This window comes from Brassica napus, chromosome C3 (genome assembly GCF_020379485.1).
Source record: "Brassica napus cultivar Da-Ae chromosome C3, Da-Ae, whole genome shotgun sequence".
NCBI lineage: Eukaryota > Viridiplantae > Streptophyta > Magnoliopsida > Brassicales > Brassicaceae > Brassica > Brassica napus.
Genome location: NC_063446.1, coordinates 18257938 through 18271126, shown reverse-complemented (window position 1 = coordinate 18271126; position 13189 = coordinate 18257938). Strand labels below are relative to the sequence as shown.

Sequence of the window (13189 nt, the reverse complement as noted above, 5' to 3'; positions counted from 1 at the left end):
ATAGATATAAAATTTAAAATAATTAATATATTTAAGTATAAAATTATATTTTAGATATTTTCGGCATCCAAAATATTTCATTGTGGATCGGATCCGGGTCTGGTTATCCGGATATTAAATTTTTAGATCCATTTGAGTGCTTAACCGTTTTTAGTTTGTGTTTAGTACTACTTTCAAATCAAGTTCCGATCGGTTTTTTGGATCCAAATATTTTATCCAGACTTACTTTCTTCTACTAATATAATGAAAAATAAATATGTAAAACAAATATGCTGAGTTTATTTTACGTACATAATCATTGGACCATACTTTAAGAATCAATAAAAATAGTTTGGCGTCGTGTCAATATTGTTGGGCATGTTCCAAAATTGACATAGTCTATAACCAATAACATGTACTTTCGTAAAACAAAAATTATTGGTAGATATAATTCAAACACGATACAATCGAATGAAATGAGTTAGAATTGCGTCGAAAATATTCATGTGTGATTTTTTAAGTTGGACGATCCATTAAAAATTTATTTAATATTTCTTTTTGATATCTCTGTGATCTTTCATTTATGAATTATAAGATTCTCCATATATTTAGGAAATATTAAATGTTAAAATATATCTTTTACTAGGAAGAGAAGGGATGAGGGCCAAGAATGTTTGTATTGTATTCATTGTCATTTTGTAATGCATAATAGTTTATCAATGTTTTTTTTTGTTTTTTTTTGTTTTTTTAGTTTATCAATGTTATGACATAGGAAGAGAAGGGATGAGGGCCAAGAATGTTTGTATTGTATTCATTGTCATTTTGTAATGCATAATAGTTTATCAATGTTATGAAATGTTTATCAATGTCATGTTTTAGAAATCTATATTATTAAATCTGAATTATCTTTTGAAAAAAATCCTTTACTTCATCTTATAAATTACAATTTCTACCACTGCATTTATATCATTTTTAATAATATCAATCTAAGGTAAATCAAATAGTTTGTGATAAAAAAAGAAAGGTAAATCAAATCATTTGTATCTAAACATAATATTCCTTAGAAAATATACTATCAATTAGTTGGAAGTAATTACCATTACTAGAGCTGTTCCCGGGCTACGCCCGGGTAATTTCCATGTAATTGTTAAAGTAAAATATCATATTAGATTAATATATTTTTATCTAAATTATGATAAATATAAAATAGTATTTGGATTAAAATAATCACTGAATGTAAGAAGAAAAGAAAAAGTATTATCGATTGTTATTGGTATTTATTGAAGAGTTATTCTTGGGTTCACCCCCTAGGGTAAACCTCTAGGTTCACCAACCAATAGGATTTTATTATTTTAAAATTCGATATCTTTTAAAAAATGAAACAAAATATTGTCAAGTTATTATGTTTTTAAAATAAAAAGGTAAAAAAAAATAATTGTTACAAAAAAAAAAGATTTTTTTTTTAAATATTGTTAACGTCGTCAGCAAAACACTAAACCCTAAATCCTAATCCCTAAACCCTAAATCCAAATCTCTAAACCCTTGGGTAAACCCTAAACCCTTGGATAAATCATAAACTCTAAATCAAAAATACTAAACACTAAAATCCTAAACCCTTGAGTGTTTTAGTGTTTAGTGTTTTTGATTTAGAGTTTATGGTTTATCTAAGGGTATAAGATTTACCCAAGAGTTTAGAGTTTCGGGTTTAGGGTTTAGAGATTAGGATATAGGGTTTAGTTTTTTCTTAAAAATATTTTTTTGTAATTACTACTATTTTTATTTTTTATTTTTTTATCTTTTTATTTTAAAAACATAATATAACTTGATAATATTTTGTTTCCTTTTATAAAAGATATCAAATTTGAAATAACATAATCCTATTGGTTGGTGAACCTAGAGGTTCACTCTAAGGGGTGAACCCAAGAATAAGTTTTTATTGAAACAATGGTTTCATTGACGTAGGAAGCGGTAATGTAAAATATTAAATATTTAAGTGTTAACAAAATATAAAACAATTCTATTATGAATATAAGACAACCATTATAATGATTGGTTCTTATTTGTATAAAATATATATGCATAGAAATTATTAATTTATAGTTTTAATTGGACTATCTATTTCCATAGAATTTTATAACACATTATTATCTTTTTTTTATCAATTTGCGTAAAGTTTTGTACCGGCAGAAATTGGGTCCGAGAAAATTCCTGGGGAAATTTTATATGTACCATTGTAAAAGCTACAACTTTTCATTTTTACCATCACTAAAGATACATTTTCAAAAGCATCTTCTTGATTAAGTGGCAAAAGATTCTTATGTCATTGTTATTTATATATATAATAAATCAATATTTTAATTAAAAATATAAAAAAAATAAAGAAAAAGAAATATATAATTTTTTTTAAAAAAAATTAAGGTTCGGAATTATAATTTTTTTAAAATCTAACTTTTTATAAATCTTTTTAAAACGTTTTTTCTCATAAACTGTTTTCTCAAAAAAAAATTTGAAAATCGAAGTTATGTTTGAAACTATTTTTAATTTTTTTTAATATTCTTAATTATATATTTATATATTTATTATAATACTATATTTTTATTCCAAATACCAAAAAGAAACTTAAACCCCTCAAAAAAACAAAAAAAATGGTTGATTCTTCAAATATATTTTCTAAGTTTGTTTTTGATTTTACTGGATTGTGTTCATTTCTTATTTGGACCCGGTTTTCATAAGAATCTTTCTCAATTGGAGTAATTTCAAATTTGTGTTGTAGAGATTGTGGGATATGGTAATGTTTTTATGTACAATGGTGGTATGGGTTTTATTCAGTGTTTTGAAACCCGGCATGTATCCATGCTTAAACCGGTTAATATGGTGACTCAAATATAATCTGGCTGGGTTTTATGAAAACCCATTATTTAAAACCCTAGTAAAACCGCAAAAAACAACTAAAATCTGGAACTCGATAACCGGTTGAACTACTGGTTTAAGTAACTTTTATTTATTTTTTAGATTTTTTATTTATGTTATTAAGATTTGTTTTTATTCATATTAAAAAAAATACTGATATCTTTGTCTACATCCGGATGTCGAATATGTATCTTCTGCTTGTTTTTGATTATTTTTTTCCGTGAATCTCATTTATATTATTTAATTTGTGATTTATTTGTGTTTTTTAGATTCTGATGAAGATTTATGCCATAAGAAAAAATTAAGCGAATGATGATAGAGAGAACCAAAATTAGTTGATGTAATTTGGCCGATATTAGTTTTTTTTTGTTATTGACATTCTATTATAACATTTTATTATTTAATTTTGTTTTTTTTTCTGGATTTAAAGTTCAATTTTACTATTCACATTTCACTATTTACATTTAAATACTAATGGATTTCAAGTCTTGATATTTTTTTAGTAGATGTCATAACTATTAACTTGTTACAATATTGTTAAATAGTCTGAATTACTTTTTGATATTTTGTATGTTAAATGATAATAAAAAAATAAAAAAATTTAAGTGTTTTCTAAATATTCTTAAAACATAAAATATGTATTATATTTTAATAGCTAATATATTATTATTTAATTAAATTAATTAATTTATTAACTGACTGTTCGATAACCTGGTCAGTCTTCTAGTTCAGTTTCCATGTCGGATTTCAAAACATTGGTTTTATTGTATTAGTCAGAACTTTACGACTATCAAGTATGCCTAAGTTATAATTCGGCATTGGTATTTGTTAAACTAACACATTCATTAAGCTACAATAATAAACTAATCATTAGTCTGAGAAACACTTCACATACACTTATCTGCAATGTAAAATTTAATTAAAAAAATGGTCCACAAAATTCCTCATAAGAATTATAATACTCTTAATCATCTAGAGAATCAATTTTATGGATTCTCTTATTCTACAATATAAGTGGATGGTAATGTAGTATCTGAAACGTAGAAAAAAAAATATTATAGATCTTTATAAATAAACATGAACATGAATGAACTCAAATTTCTAGACGAAAAACAAAAAAAACAGCTAACTTATAATATACAAAACTGGTGAATTTGATTTGTGAAAACAGTTTGAATCAGAGAAGAAGTGGTAGGCTAATACATGTATTTTACAATATAGAAACAATATAGAAAAGAATACAATAGAAGGAGATGAAGAAGACCCATCGGAGGCAACTGACTGACGTGGATTTGAGCTTTCGACCATGAAACAAAAGTTGCTGTGAATAAAAAAAATTTACAAAATTTAGTTGGGAGTGACCCACCAAACGTGAGACCCATCAAAGGTTTTGTGACCCAACCAAAAACTGGACCATTATGATAGTTAACTAATGATGAAATGATGACGATACAGCATGTCGGTCTTATGAGCTCTCTCCCTTTCTTCACATTACAGGCCGCACCGAACCTAAGAAGTCAGGCTTCGACCGTGTTGGCACAACAACCAGCTTTCAAGTCAGAGAACATAAGGTTCAAGGTGGCCATTGATGGTGTGTGGGTTTGAAAGGCACTGTAATGATGAGTAGCAGGAGGCTTGTTCAGGGAGGAATTTGCAGTTGCAACAGCTAATCAGTACACTTCATCTTTGTTAAGCGTTTCAATGAGACAATCAGACAACTGCACATACTCTTAACCTGAAACGGATATGTAGGCGTAACATCTAAAGGACACTCCTACAATATATCATAACTTTATCAGACAATGAAACATAGATCATGTCGAGGTTAAAAGGAAGAAGCACGTACCCAAACAATCTCTTGTATGTCTTGACATCAATTTATAGTGTTGTGATACTTCTTCAGCATCACCCACATATATACTCAAATGCTGAGTAAACGCCTGGGGAAAAGACAGAAAGAAACAAAATCAAACCTAAGTGGGAAACTTATAAAGAGCCTGAAGTATATTCCCAGTGAACCTTCAAGCTTCAAAATGGCTCAGAGGAATCAAAAAGATGTATTTCTTTGAATAGCATATACTTGCCTAAACCAAGTATTTTTTCTTTTATCATTCCTACGGCAATTCCACCTAGGCCAAGAGCTCAAACAATATCTGGAATATAAAAATAAATAGCATTGATCCAAAACGAAAATGATGACATCTCTAGACTAAAATTAAGTAAAACTGACCTGTTGACCACTGTTTATTATTGGAGCAAATTATAGTTCTCTACAATGACTGAGCTGTCTCATAACTCATAATTCTTTCTCTTCCTTTATATATGCATGACATTGATGTTGTTTTTCTTCTTGGTTTCTCTTGTGCTAGGATGATTGGAAGGGATGTCAGGGGTGAAAATGGCTGCTGGAGAGGATCAGATGCAAGGATCTTACTTCTCGGGGAAGGGCTCTCATAATTGTTAGTGTGGTCATATCAAGAACAACTCGAGTTGCTGAGATCAGCTTCTCCTTATCCACTTTGCTACGGCAGCCTACCACATACCGAGGACCGCTGCTAGCTTTGACAATCACTATGAGGACACAAGAACAAAACATTCAATGAGCAATAATCTCACAGAAGCAAAATAGGGTTATTAGCTAGAGAGAGAGAGAGAGAGAGAGAGAGAGGGAAAGGTTACATCTTTCATTATCGAGAGGTCGAAGGACTTCTCCGATGATCTGACCAACACTTTGGAGAGACTTGAGATCATCTTCAGTTTTGTTGAATTCCTTTTTAGATCCTCTCAAGTTATCCCTAGCTGCAAGACCACAAATCCCTCTTTGTTGTTAATCATCGTTCAAAGAGCTGAGACAGTACCTAACCTTAGAATCGAGAGCTTAAAGTAAACAAATTTCAATTAAATCCGATGCCCCCAGATTGAGACGCCAAGGAGACCTAGATTCAACGCAAATCAAACCCTTTTCGAACTAAAGTACATATTCTATAGAATGATGCAATTGAATCTGGGCGAATTCGAATAGGGCGGAGTAGACTATTCGAACCTGTTCGAACTCGGGACTCGAGCTATTTGAGTTTTTTCCGATAATCGGCCACTGCAGCGGTACGACGTCTAGCTCTTTTGAGTTTTTTTGAGCTCTTTGTAATGCAATTTGTTGTATGGAGGTCGTATATAGTTGTTCGATGGAAGCTGTTGGATTGCAGAAGTCGGAGCGATGATCTTGAAGGCGAAGAGACGGAGACGACTCGGAAGCAGTGTATTTAGAAAGAGGCTCGGGCTCGTTAAAAATGGGCCAATCTATCTCGATTAACAAAAGAATGACATGGTAATTTAGAAACATTTGATTGGATGATTATTTTAACTGATGTGGCATCCCTCTATGCTTGCCATATTCCCCTTTTAGTATTGTGATTCACTCTTGCAATCTAAACATACTCGTTGATTGAATACCATATACTAGGATAACACCTCCGCCTTGTGCAGGGTGAGTTTATTTCTATATATTATCGATAATTTCTTTTTTATATATTTGATAATTTTATTTTTATATATACAATATTTTTTGTTGTTATTATATAATTACTTTCCGATGGATCAGATCAATTTTTATTAAAATGATGGAACGAAACTATAATTAATACATCATAGGTTGATCGGATTGGACATTAAACAAATTATGACATAAAAACTTTATTTTTTCCATCGAACACATTCTTGAAAAAAGTGAACAGTATTGTTTTCACAGTTGAATTATTTTAACTTATATCTTCCATATGTTTTGAAAGCATTCAAATCAACCATCGAATTGATACATGTCATTTTAATGTTTTTAGTCGTATACTTAAGGAAAACTAACATTTTTGTAATTTAAAGTCGTTTTAAAAAAAAATCAAAATATAACATATAAGAAAAAATCTAACATATAAGAAAAATATAACATATAAGGTGTCCTCATTTTTGTATTTTAAAGACGTTTTAAAAAAAAATATATAACAGATAAGGTTTCCTCATTTTTTGTAATTTAATGTCATTTTAAAAAATTCCAAATATAACATATAAGAAATTTTTTTTTATTATATGGTTAATGTGATTGTTTATTTTTTTAATAATATAAAATTAAACAAAATGAAGAAGGATGCAAAAATTGTTATCAAATCTTTATTATTCATAATCATTAATTGCCATATATATGTAAATCATATTAGGTAATTTTGTAACTTTTATTTAGAGAAAGAATACACACTTCTTATATTTTAGGTTAATATAATGTTCTCTAGTGGACATTAAACAAATTATGACATAAAAACCTTATTTTTTTCCTCGAACACATTCTTGAAAAAGTGAACATTATTGTTTTCATAGTTGAATTATTTTGACTTTTATCTTCCATATGGTTTTGAAAGCTTTCCAATCAACCATCGAATTGATACATGTCATTTTAATGTTTTTAGTCGTATACTTAAGGAAAACTAACATTTTTGTAATTTAAAGTCGTTTTAAAAAAATTCAAAATATAACATATAAGAAAAAATATAACATATAAGAAAAATATAACATATAAGGTGTCCTCATTTTTGTATTTTAAAGACGTTTTTAAAAAAAAATATAACAGATAAGGTTTCCTCATTTTTTGTAATTTAATGTCATTTTAAAAAATTCCAAATATAACATACAAGAAAAAAAAAATATTATATGGTTAATGTGATTGTTTATTTTTTAATAATATAAAATTAAACAAAATGAAGAAGGATGCAAAAATTGTTATCAAATCTTTATTATTCATAATCATTAATTGCCATATATATGTAAATCATATTAGGTACTTTTGTAACTTTTATTTAGAGAAAGAATACACACTTCTTATATTTTAGGTTAATATAATGTTCTCTAGTGGACATTAAACAAATTATGACATAAAAACCTTATTTTTTTCCTCGAACACATTCTTGAAAAAGTGAACATTATTGTTTTCACAGTTGAATTATTTTGACTTTTATCTTCCATATGGTTTTGAAAGCTTTTCAATCAACCATCGAATTGATACATGTCATTTTAATGTTTTTAGTCGTATACTTAAGGAAAACTTACATTTTTGTAATTTAAAGTCGTTTTAAAAAATTCAAAATATAACATATAAGAAAAAATATAACATATAAGATGTCCTCATTTTTGTATTTTAAAGTCGTTTAAAAAAAATATATAATATATAAGGTTTCTTCATTTTTGTAATTTAATGTCATTTTAAAAAATTCCAAATATAACATATAAGAAAATTTTAATTTTTTTATTATATGGTTAATGTGATTGTTTTTTTTTAATAATATAAAATGAAACAAAATGAAGAAAGATGCAAAAATTGTTATCAAATCTTTATTATTCATAATCATTAATTGCCATATATATGTAAATCATATTAGGTAATTTTGTAGCTTTTATTTAGGGAAAGAATACACACTTCCTATATTTGAGGTTAATATAATGTTCTCTAGTGGACATTAAACAAATTATGACATAAAAATCTTATTTTTTTCCTCGAACACATTCTTGAAAAAGTGAACAGTATTGTTTTCACAGTTGAATTATTTTCACTTTTATCTTACATATGGTTTTGAAAGCTTTCAAAACAACCATCGAACTGATACATGTCATTTTAATGTTTTTTAATCGTATACTTAAGGAAAACTTACATTTTTGTAATTTAAAGTCGTTTTAAAAAAATTCAAAATATAACATATAAGAAAAAATCGAACATATAAGAAAAATATAACATATAAGGTGTCCTCATTTTTATTTTTTAAAGTCGTTTTTAAAAAAAAAAATATAACATATAAGGTTTCCTTATTTTTGTAATTTAAAGTCATTTTAAAAAATTCAAAATATAACATATAAGAAAAAATCTAATTTTTTTACTATATGGTTAATGTGATTGTTTATTTTTTTAATAATACAAAATTAAACAAAAATGAAGAAGGATGCAAAAATTGTTATCAAATCTTTATTATTCATAATCTTTAATTGTCATATATATGTAAATCATTTTAGGTAATTCCGTACCTTTTATTTATGGAAAGAATACACACTTCTTATATTTTAGGTTAATATAATGTTCTCTAGTGGACATTAAACAAATTATGACATAAAAACCTTATTTTTTTTCTCGAATACATTCTTGAAAAAAATGAACAGTATTGTTTCCACAATTAAATTATTTTGACTTTTATCTTCCATATGGTTTTGAAAGCTTTCAAATCAACAATCGAATTGATACATGTCATTTTAATGTTTTTAGTCGTATATTTAAGGAAAACTTACATTTTTGTAATTTAAAATTGTTTTAAAAAATTTCAAAATATAACGTATAAGAAAATTCTAATATATAAGAAAAATATAACATATAAGGTGTCCTTATTTTTTGTATTTTAAAATCGTTTTAAAAAAAATAACATATAAGGTTTTCTCATTTTGGTAATTTAAAGTCATTTTAAAATATTCAAAATATAACATATAAGAAAAAATATAATTTTTTATTATATGGTTAATGTGATTGTTTAATTTTTTTTAATAATATAAATTTAAACAAAAATGAAGAAGGATGCAAAAATTGTTATCAAATCTTTATTATTCATAATCATTAATTGCTATTTATATGTAAATCATATTAGGTAACTCTGTAACTTTTATTTAAGGAAAGAATACATACTTCTAATATTTTTGGTTAATATAATGTTCTCTAGTGTTATATAATTATGGAATAATGTGACACCATTAGATTAAACTATATTTTATATTAGATGCTATAGAATTCTTTGAAATTGAATTTAGAAGGCATTTAGAATGCCACCTAGGATTTGGGGTTTTTTTAATTAATATAAAATTAAGATTCTAATTTTTCAAATGATTCCCAATTAATATATAGGGGATACCAATATGCTTATAATTTTGTTTATTTAAAAAAATGAAATATGACCTTATATTTATCCTCGTATTGCAAGAATATCTACACTTTTAATCTATTTTCTACGACCCATCTATATTGCTCATCCGTTTAGTAATTAATGATCCATCTGTAATTCATATAAAACATGTCTAATCCAAAAAGTATTTCTCTCTTAATTAATCACAAATTCTTCATTTTGTTAGAATATTCTCTAACCAAACTTACAATAATTCTCTAACCGGATTATTTTCTAACCAATTTTTACAATAACCGTCGATTTATCATAAATATTATATATTACAAATTGAACAAATACCTGTACGAACGTATGTGTTTGCAATCATTACATGTTTGTGTTGTAAAAAAATTCATATATGTTTATTCTATAAAAATAACATTCATATATGTTTATTCTATAAAAATAACACTGTGTGGATTTACGGTCAAGCTCTAGTTGTTTATTAAAACTAATGAATCAACCTAAAATCATGGAGAACATGGCAAATAAGCAAATTCACGTCTCAAATAATAGTATAGATTTTACTTCATGTGTTTTTATATGTATTTTAAATTTTGAAGAGTTCAAGATGAAATAATTACTTGTTATGAATAATTCTACTATTTATTTTAATTAATCATTAATATCAATAGTATAATTTCTTATAAACTTGAACATCTAATACATATCATTTTATATGAATAATCCAAAAATCCATTAAATATATTTTACGAATGATATCAATATTAGTAATCAGAATTTCAAATCTATACAAATATTTTATGAAATAAATTCATCTAAAATTTTGTTATGTAGATCAATTGAAAGATACTTTTGAAGAATATGAAAAATCTCCATAAATAAATAATTATTAATTATCTATATGTTGATACTTTATAAATAATAGTTGTTCTCATCTTTACATTATTGATTTATAGCAATTTTACTATCTGTTTATTTTTAAGCCCAAAACTCACTAATAGCTTTTTAAGCTTTTGTCTTCTAAACTCACTAATAACTTCTTTTAGGAAATCTTTCTTTTAGAAAAAAATCTCTAAAATAAATTACAAAGAATTTTTTAGATGTGTATGATATCTTCTTAACTTTGTAAATTTATTTTCCCAATTCATGAATGCTTTCATAAATGTGTAAATAGACTTCTTAAATATAACTCAGACGGATATCTAGAAAGTTTTTCTCAAATGTAGTTGACATCTTTTTGAATTTGATTTATATACATATTTAAGAAAATATTACTCAATATATAACATCTTTTAAAATTTATGAATATTCTTTAAAATATGTATAATATTGTTATAAAAAAATTAGATATAATATTCAGAAAGGCCTTTCAAAAATATTTTAGCAAGATTTTGAACATATTTAAGAATATCTTACTAAATATACATATAAATAAAATTTAGTGAAATATTCGTAAATATATTTTGATGAATGTCTTCTTGAATACACATTTAAGAATGTATTTTTAAATACACATATGAAAGTTTTCCTAAATTTTATGAAAATATTATATATATATATATATATATATATATATATATATATATATAAAATATTATTTGAGAAGTCAGTTTTCTATGTGTCGCTCTCACGTTAACTCTCACGATGGTTGATTACACTGATACCCTTGGTGAGTTAAAAATATTACGTTTACATACTATTATTTATTTTTTATTCAGTTTCTTTTTAAAAAAATTTCAAATAACATATATAATAAAAAGGAAATATCTATAGAGTTTAAAAAGTAAATTTAAAAACGAAAATATAAGTATATATAATAGAGATTTCACAAAAAAGGAAAGTTCAAAAATAGTAACATTCCATTAAAAATAAATAACAGAAAATATAATTTTGAAGCAATAAAATAGTTTCTTTATATCTATATTTTCTTATATGAAAATATATATTTGTATATAATGTGAATACCAAAGCAAATCAAATAATCTCTATAATATTATTTGAGAAGCCAGTTTCCTATGTGTCGCGCTCACGTTAACTCTCACGACGGTTGATTACACTGATACCTTTAGTGAATTAAAAATATTACATTTAAATACTATTATTAATTTTTTATTCAGTTTCCTTTTTAAAATTTTCCAAATAACATATATAATAAAAAGAAATATTTATAGAGTTTAAAAAGCAAATTTAAAAACGAAAATATATGTATATATAATAGAGATTTTATTAAAAAGGAAAGTTCAAAAATAGTAATATTCCATTAAACATATTTATAATTAACAGAAAATATAATTTTCAAGTAATAAAATAGTTTCTTTATATCTATATTTTCTTATATGAAAATATATATTTGTATATAATGTGAATACCAAAGCAAATCAAATAATTACATAATATTTTAAAATAGCATAACACTATATACTTTAACGAGTGAGATATATTATATTTTTCATTATTAAAATTATATGTTTTCTTAATATATAATTTGCTTTTAAATTTTTTATGTTTGTAGAACTTAATATATAATCAAGATACAAAATCAAATTTAAAATTATTTAAAATAAATTTCAATTTACCGTTCAATAAATCTAAGGCATAAAATTATTTAGAATTTATAAAATATTTCAATTATTGTAAATATTGATATATGTTCATGAATTTCCAAAAATGTATGAGTTATTTATGTAAGTACTTATATATATACATGAGACTTTAGAGTATTATCTTTATATTAATTTATGTAATTTGGAATCAGACACTTTAGTTTATTTTTTATTTTATTCTAGGCACAATCTATCTTAAGGTATACATAATTTTCCTAAAATATATTTACATATTTAATATAACAACCAACCTAAATGCAAATAAGAAAATTAATGAAAATTTTAATATATTTAGAATAAAATATTTAATAGTTGAATTCAGAAAAATAGATGCAATCGAATATACTCAAATGATAACTAAATTGACTGTAAACAAAATCGACTAGATATAACATATCTAAAATAATATGTCTAACTAAAGTAATGTAATATTATTAATATTAATCATGCACAAAAATTATAAATTAATTTAAAATTTAAAATAAATAGCAATCAATTATTATAATATATTAATTTTATAAAAATTTATATCCGTGCATGAGCTATAAATATTTAATTGTTATTGGTATAAATATTTCGTTGACAAAATGTATTTTTTATATAGTGTAATTCATAATAAGGAAAGTTCAAAAAACAGTCTTGATTTTAAAGTAAAGAAATAATCTTCTTTTTAAATAAATAATTTTAAACAACATAATATATATTTTGAAAGTATTAAGCATTTTATTTAAATCAATCATTTCTCAAATTATTACAAAATAATTTAAATAACATAAACTA

At 24.7% G+C, this 13189-nt stretch overlaps 1 long non-coding RNA gene across 3 annotated transcripts; it reads right to left on the bottom strand.

Annotated features, from left to right (window-relative positions):
• Positions 1-3928: 3928 nt before the first annotated feature.
• Positions 3929-6193, bottom strand: LOC106400020. 3 transcript variants are annotated; one of them, XR_007321354.1, is made up of 6 exons: positions 5933-6193; positions 5569-5825; positions 5120-5460; positions 4909-5042; positions 4736-4829; positions 3929-4663 (listed from the first exon to the last, which is right to left on the bottom strand). It is a non-coding gene; the product is annotated as an uncharacterized LOC106400020 (long non-coding RNA). The 3 variants fall into 3 exon arrangements; XR_007321353.1 differs by having other exon boundaries at positions 5569-5688; positions 5933-6190; XR_007321352.1 differs by lacking the exon at positions 4909-5042 and having other exon boundaries at positions 5569-5688; positions 5933-6186.
• Positions 6194-13189: the final 6996 nt, after the last annotated feature.